At 47.0% G+C, this 8,002-nt stretch overlaps 1 long non-coding RNA gene across 1 annotated transcript; it reads right to left on the bottom strand.

The window, feature by feature from the left end:
• Positions 1-286: 286 nt before the first annotated feature.
• Positions 287-5,952, bottom strand: LOC144331718 (uncharacterized). The gene is made up of 3 exons (XR_013399087.1): positions 5,913-5,952; positions 5,616-5,858; positions 287-1,012 (listed from the first exon to the last, which is right to left on the bottom strand). It is a non-coding gene; the product is annotated as an uncharacterized LOC144331718 (long non-coding RNA).
• Positions 5,953-8,002: the final 2,050 nt, after the last annotated feature.

The following is an 8,002-nucleotide window of genomic DNA, read 5'->3' as shown; positions in this document are numbered from 1 at the left end:
GGCTACCGCTACCACCAGTGCCTTGACAGTTTTACAAATGCCATGGCAACATCTGTACCTTACCCTATATGGTCTGAAATGGGAAAGAGTCCTCAGTTCGGGGAATCCCCCCCCCACTACCCAGAAAATTCATTAGTAATTGAATGAATAACTGTTGATAACCTCCGATTCACATTTAACTGTAAGCAGGCTTCCAAAGTAATCCGCCTTGGGAGCGGTAACCCAGCCTATGCTACAACAATCATAAGATGTTTGTTACTTATTTTCCTCTCTGTTCTTTTCTTCCTCTACGTGCGGTCATTTAAGTAGAGGTTGTTCACCAATTCACTAATTGATTAACTTCACATTCTGCCCCCTGGAGGCTGCCCGCAAGATTAATGAACTTGTTTTACTTCTAAAGAACGAAGATCCTGAGGTCATGCGACCTCCTTGGCGATGTCCAGAAGTTTGACTGGCAAAGGGATGCAAGCAGCTTTGATCATGGGGGACTCTCACCTCCCACCCTACCCACCTTACAAAGGCAGGTCAGATTCCAGAGTTTGGCTCTCCCATCCTCAGGCTGTGGCCAAACTGAATAAACCTTTCTCTGCTCCTAAGCTCCCATGTGTCAGTGTTTGACTTACAGCGTGTCAGGCACTCAAACCTACCCTTTGGGGTTCTGCAACAGTCTTTTGACGCGATGGTGACATTCCGTCTCCAACTAAAGAATCTTATAAATTTCTCAAATGACTGATGTACTGATTAGTGTGTAACCTGCAGACACTAAATAGAACACTAATTTCTTTTAAGGTGAGCTGAAGTCTGAAGTTCGACTGACTGTCTTGTGTGTAGACATTCTTAGCCTGTATGATGTCATCTGTACCCCATGAGGGTAACCTCTGTATTGTACCCTCTAAGGAAAGGACTCCCCCGTGTTGTTTTTTGTTGCAGTTGTTTTGTTTTTTTGAGATGTATTTTTGTTCGTGACACACCCAGGCTGTGGTACAGTGGCACAATCTCTGCTCACTGCAACCTCCACCTCCTGGGTTCAAGCGATTCTCCTGCCTCAGCCTCCCAAGTAGCTGGGATTACAAGCAGGCACCACCGTGCCTGGCTAATTTTTTTTGTATTTTTAGTATGGACGGGGTTTCATCATGTCGGTCAGGCTGGTCTTGAATTCCTGACCTCAGGTGATCCACCCACCTCGGCCTCCCAAATTGTTGGGATTACAGGCGTGAGCCATTGCGCCCAGCTCCTCCTCCCTTCTTTTAAACTTTCCTTAAAAAACCTTGTGACAGACTCTGAAATACCCCCAACCCTACTGATGTGTCTTCCTGGGTCGATCCTCACATTTGGCTTCCAACAAACCTTTATCAAATTATTTCTGCCTCAACAGCCTTAATTTTGGTGGACACGCTGGACTGCTTAATAAATGGTGCTGACACAACTGGCTATCCATTTGGAAGAAAATTGAGTCCTTTTTCATACCATATGCAAAAATAAATTCCAGATGGCTCAAAGCTTCAATGTAAAAAATTAAAATCTTAGAAGAAAATCCAGAAGACATGTACAAAACAGAAATTAGGAAAATCCTTGTAATTAAAAGAGAGAATCCAGAGACATTCAACAAAAATATAGATCTATTTGATTACATAAAATCTAAAATGTTTGTATGGGAAAAGATATAAATAGACCAACTAGGCCAGGCATGGTGGCTCACACCTGTAATCTCAACACTTTAGGAAGCCAAAGCAGCTGGATCACTTGAGGTCAGGAGTTCGAGACCAGCCTAGCCAACATGGCGATACCCCATCTCTACTAAAAATACAAAAATGAGCTGGGTGTGGTGGCGTGTGCCTGTAATCGCAGCTACTCAGGAGGCTGACGCAGGAGAATCGCTTGAACCCAGGAGGCCGAGGTTGCAATGAGCCGAGATTACCCCACTGCACTCCAGCTTGGGTAACTCTGTCTCAAAAAAAAAAAAAAAATCTGCATGTGACTTTTTTTTTTTTTAAATAGAGTCTCACTATGTTGTCCAGGCTGGTCTTGAACTCCTGGGCTCAAGCAATCCTCCTGCCTCGGCCTCCCAGAGATGTGGGATTACATGCATAAGCCACCATGCCTGGCCTTTTTTCTTTTCTTTCTTTCTTTTTTTGAGAAGGAATTTTGCTCTTGTTGCCCAGGCTGAAGTGCAATGGTGTGATCTCTGCTCACCACAACCTCTGCCTCCTGGGTTCAAGCGATTCTCCTGCCTCAGCCTCCTGAGTATCTGGGATTACAGGCATGGGCCACCAAGCCCGGCTAATTTTTGTATTTTTAGTAGAGATGGGATTTCTCCATGTTGGTCAGGCTGGTCTCAAACTCCTCACCTCAGGTGGTCCACCCGCCTCAACCTCCCAAAGTGCTGGGATTACAGGCGTAAACCACTGCACCTGGCTCTTTCTTTCTTTCTTTCTTTTTTTTAATGGGAGAAGGAGCCAATGCAATGGCTAGTCTTTATTGGAAAGAAGAAACTTTGCAGCACATTTTGAGTAACTTGGTGCAGGCACACGTGTCGGTGGGGCACCAGCTTGTCACGGATTCCATAGCTGGGGCATCGCTAGGTCTTGCCTTTGTGCAACCCAAAGCAGGTGATGGTACTGTTGTCCTCTACACAGATGCAGCCCACTATTCTCTTGTTGGTGATGGAGAGGACTAAATTAGGGTCTTCTCTGGTGTCTGAAGCTGCCTTTGGGAGTAGTATATTGTATGAGTTCAGTCCCTTCTTTGCAGCCATGATGACCTCCCTCTCCAACGCAGTTGCCTGCTTGTCATCAGTAGGAACACCACCTTCAGATGCCATGGAGCACACCGTAACCGTGCCACTGGGACTGGGAGCCCTCAGGACCTGCACCGCCAGCGCTCCAGCTCTGCGGAGTAACCTTGAAGCCATCACATCCATAGGCCTTTTTCTTTCTTTTTTTTTTTTTGCAACAGAATCTCGCTCTGTTTCCTAGGCTGGAGTGCAGTGGGGTAATCTCAGCTCCCACCTTGGCCTCCCGGAGTTCAAGCGATTCTCCTACCTCAGCCTCCTGAGTAGCTGGGACTGTAGGCATACGTCAGCATGCCCAGCTAATTTTTGTATTTTTAGTAGAGACAGGGTTTCACTATGTTAGCCAGGCTGGTCTTGAACTCCTGACCTCGTGATCTGCCCGCCTCAGCCTCCCAAAGTGCTGGGATTACAGGCGTGAGCCACCGCACCTGGCCTCCTTTTTACTTTGTTTTGTTTTGAAATGGAGTCTCCCTCTGCCACCCAGGCTGGAGTGCAGTGGTGAGATCTTGGCTCACTGCAACCTCTTCCTCCCAGGTTCAAACTATTCTCCTGCCTCAGCCTCCTGAGTAGCTGGGATTACAGGCACCCACCACCACACCCGGGTAATTTCTGTATTTTTAGTAGAGATGTGGGTTCACCATGTTGGTCAGGCTGATCTCGAACTCCTGACCTCAGGTGATCTGCCCTCCTCAGCCTCTCCAAGTGCTGGGATTACAGGTTTGAGCCACCGCACGCGGCCTCCTTTTTACTTTCTATAGAGATGTGTATATAACTTTTGACTCTCCCCAAACTCAACTACTAATAGTCTACTGTTGACCGGAAGCTTTCCTGATACCATAAACAGTGGATGAACATATATTTCGTATGCTATATGTATTATATCGTGTATTCTTACAATAAAGTAAGCTAGAGGAAAGAAAATGTTATTAAGAAAATCATAAGGAAGAGAAAACACATTTACTATTCATTAAGTGGAAGCGGATCATCATAAAGGTCTTCAGCTTCATCATCTTCAGGTTGAGTAGGATGAGGAGGAGGAGGGAGAGGAGGGGTGGGTTTTGGCTGTCTCAGGGGTGGCGGAGGCAGGAGGGGAAGCAGGAGAACCTGGCACACTTGGTGTAACTTTTATGCAAAAGAATAGCTGGGCACGGTGGCTCACGCCTGTAATCCCAACACTTTGGGAGGCTGAAGTGGACAGATCACTTGAGGTCAGGATTTTGAGACCAGGCTGGCCAACATGGTGAAACCCTGTCTCCATTAAAAATACAACAATTAGTTGGGTGTGGTGGCAGGCAACTGTAATCCCAGCTACTCAGGAGGCTGGGGCAGGAGACTCACTTGAACCCTGGAGGCGGAGGTTGCAGTGAGCTGAGATCGCGCCACTGCACTCTAGTGTGGGTGAAAGGGCGAAATTCAATCTCAAAAAAAGGAAATCTGTGTAAGCAGACCCGCTCAGTTCAAACCCAAGTTATGGAACTGGTAACTATAATGATAATGCATTGCTGGCAAGCGTGCAGGGAAAAGGAAACTTCCAGAATTCTGCTGATGTACATTGTTATGAACTTTTTTGGAAAGGAATTAGAAATATCTATTAAAGTCAAAATTATAGATGTCCTTTGACCCAGCAATCCCACTACTGAAGGAATCTGGTTCACAGGCGTAAGCACTAGTACTAAGGATATATCTACAAAGAGGCTGTTGAAATGCTGTTTGCAGGGTAAATAAATTGGAAATAAAGTGAATTCCCACTGGTGGATGAATGTGTAATTTATGGTACATTCACACCATTGACTAGTATACAGCCAAAATTTCTACAAGAAATTATTGAGAAAAGAGACAGAATGATGTGTATAATCATGTGTGATGGTTAATACCAAGTGTCAACTTGATTGGATTGAAGGATGTAAAGTACCGATCCTGGGCATGTCTGAGAGGGTGCTGCCAAAGGAAATTAACATTTAAGTCAAGGGCTGGGAAAGGCAGACCCACCTTTAATCTGGGTGGGCACCATCTAATCAGCTGCCAGCGCGGCCAGAATATAAAACAGGCGGAAAAAGTGAAAAGGCCAGACTGGCTCAGCCTCCCAGCCTACATCTTTCTCCCGTGCTGGATGCTGCCTGCCTTCCAACGTCGGACTCCAAGTCCTTCAGCTTTGGGACTTGGACTGGCTTCCTTGCTCTTCAGCTTGCAGGTGGCCTATTGTAGGACCTTGTGATCGTGTGAGTTAATGTTCCTTAATAAACCCCCCTTTAGATAGATAGATAGATAGGTAAGTAGATAGATAGATAGATAGATAGATAGATAGATAGATAGATAGATAGATAGATAGATAGATCCTATTAGTTCTGGCCCTCTAGAGAATCCTAATGCATCATGTGATCTTGTTTTTATAACACAGTGAAAAAACCTACTTATGCTCATGCATAAGTACCTATGTTCCTTTGTAATTCTATGAGCATGGAGAATATTTCTGAAGGTTGTACTCCAAATCATTTACATGAGTTACCTGAAGAGCAGTGTGAAGTGAGAGAGAAGAAACAAGGGATGGGGGAAGCAGGGAGCAGTAAACCAAAAAGAAGGCTGGGCAAGGTGGCTCACGCCTGTAATCCCAGCACTTTGGGAGGCTGAGGCGGGTGGATCACAAAGTCAGGAGTTTGAGACTAGCCTGACCAACATGGTGAAACCCCAGCTCTACTAAAATACAAAAATTAGCCGGGTGTGGTGATGCATGCCTGTAATCCCAGCTACTTAGGAGGCTGAGGCAGGAGAATCGCTTGAACCCAGGAGGTGGAGGTTGCAGTGAGCCGAGATGGTGCCGCTGCACTCCAGCCTGGGCGACAGAGCGAGACTCCGTCTGAAAACACAAAAAGAAAGAAAGAAAGAAAAGAAAAGCCAAAAGGAAATAAACTGCATTCAAAAAAAGAAATTATACACAATATATTTTCATTTGTTCATTTAAGTGAGAGAGAGAGAGAGAATGGTCAGTAAAACAACAACATATTTAGGTAGGACGATGTAAAAAGTCAAGTCAGAGGTATATTTATATACTTAGAAATGCTTTTCTGCTCTGCCACCAAAAATAATAATAACTAAGAAGAAGAATCAATTTTAGGCTGGGCACAGTGGCTCGCGCCTGTAATCCCAGCACTTTGGGAGGTAGACGTTGGAGGATCACTTGAGGCCAGGAGTGTGAGACCAGCCTGGGCAACATGGAGAGACCGTAGCTCTATTTTGTAAAAATTAAAAATAAATAAATAAATATACAGAATAAATTTTAGGGGCCCTCTAGTGGCTGCACATCATTTTCCTCCACTCTGACAGGTACCCCAATAGCACTTCTATAACAAAGAGAAACTTAGTCCCGGATGCCACAAATAAACATTGTTATCATGATTTAAAGAGACTCAGCCTAATGACGAAAGGTCTCCATTTAAGTCTCCTTGGTTTGTGCATCTCTGTAAAGAATCAATCGTTAGATTGCTCAGATCCCGCCAGCCATCTCGATCAGTCTGAAATACTGTATTTGTGTGTGTCTGGCCTGCTAGTTAAGACGTCTGGTGTGTTCAAAAGAATCAGTCTAGATTTACAATACTAGATTTATAATTAATCAAATTAATAATGTTTACATGCTTAAGGAAAATTGATTTTCAGAGTTATATTACTTGAATAAATTGGGTAATAAAGTACCAATGTTAATGAGTGTTACTCTCCATACACAAAAATATCTTGAATAAAGCAACTATTTAACAATCTATTTTATTACTTAAAATTAAGATTGCCTGCAAGTAACTAAAGCCTCAAAGCCAGAGGCCGAAACCAGACAGAAGCAGGCCCTCCGAGGATGGCCAGGCATTTGTTCACCTTATAACCCCAGGTGAACCGGACATGCACAGTGTCGGCTGGATGATCAGGCAGACAGGGAAAAAGCGAGCCCCCAAATGGGCAGATGAGAGGCATAGGCTCTTCCTCTCCCGCAAGGTGCTCTCCCTCCAGCAACGCAGGGACAATGGCCTGCACTCCTGCTGGCCTGACTACCCTGGCCTGGCCATGAACCTGGAACCTGGCCCTCCTTCTCCAGAGGAGACTTCCCGCATCCCCCCAGCCACGTGGCTTCCTTGAAAGATTCCTGCCTCCTGTCTGTGGTGGGCAGGGGCCCAAATCCCACCACACCCTCCCAAAGTCAGAATGGACCCAGTGAGGCCAGGCGAGGTGGCTCATACCTGTAATCCCAGCACTTTGGGAGGCTGAAGCGAGCAGATCGCTTGAGCTCAGGAGTTCGAGACCAGACTGGGCAACATGGTGAAACCGCATCTCTACCAAAAATACAAAAAAATAGCCAGCGTGGTGGTGCAGCCTGTAGTCCTAGCTACTTGGGAGACTGAGGTGGGAAGATCACCTGAGCCCAGGAGGTCAAGGCCGTAGTGAGCAAAAAAGGTGCCAACCAGAGTAATATTCTGCCTCAATAAATAAATAAATAAATAAATAAATAAATAAATAAATAAAATAATAAGAACGGACCCAGTGAGGTGAGAAAGCACCGAACAAGCTGAGGAGCACCGGGAGGAAGGAGGCAGGGGGTGCAGGGACAGGCGGGGCAGGGACAGGCGGGGCTCAGACCCCCATCGGATTCCATCCAAAAGGCAGGGCCCAAAGGTGCAGTCAAGAGGAGGACTGGGAGGTCCTGGGGGTCCCGGGGTCGGGCAGCTTCTTCCCCACTTTCCCATGGGATTTATTTTCAGAACAGTTGGGCTCTGTGGAGAGCAGGGAAGGCGGCACCTGCCCCATCCTAGGCCAGCCAGGCTGCCTCACTCCCCAGCTCCACCTTCCTGGGGTGCTGCTCTTCCTTTCCCTCTCGCTCTCAGGGCACCCGGCCCTTTGGGCCTGCATCCTCTGTGCTTCCTCCCTCTAAGGACAGTGGAAGAGGCGTCCGCCTTCCCCTGCCCCCAGCGCCGCCGTCCCCTCCTCCCCTCCCCTCCCGCACCCCGTGCCTTCATTCCTTCCTCTTTCCTTCTGCAGCTTTTCCCTCTCGCCCCCTCCCCTCCCCTCCAGCTTCACAGGAACTTTCCCGGGCCTGCTTTCCTTCATATGCTGTATGGCTTTTCCTTCCAGGAGGCATCCAGAACCGAACGGTGAAGCGGCAGGGGGTGGGGAAGTGGGGGGAGGGGCGGGAGAGGGGGCGGTGAAGCGAGGGGGCGCGGTGGGGCGTGAAGC

The sequence above is a fragment of the Macaca mulatta genome, chromosome 10, assembly GCF_049350105.2.
Source record: "Macaca mulatta isolate MMU2019108-1 chromosome 10, T2T-MMU8v2.0, whole genome shotgun sequence".
In the NCBI taxonomy this organism is placed as follows: Eukaryota; Metazoa; Chordata; class Mammalia; order Primates; family Cercopithecidae; genus Macaca; species Macaca mulatta.
The sequence above is the reverse complement of the archived record's forward strand: the minus strand, read 5'-3'. Positions and strand labels throughout refer to the sequence as shown.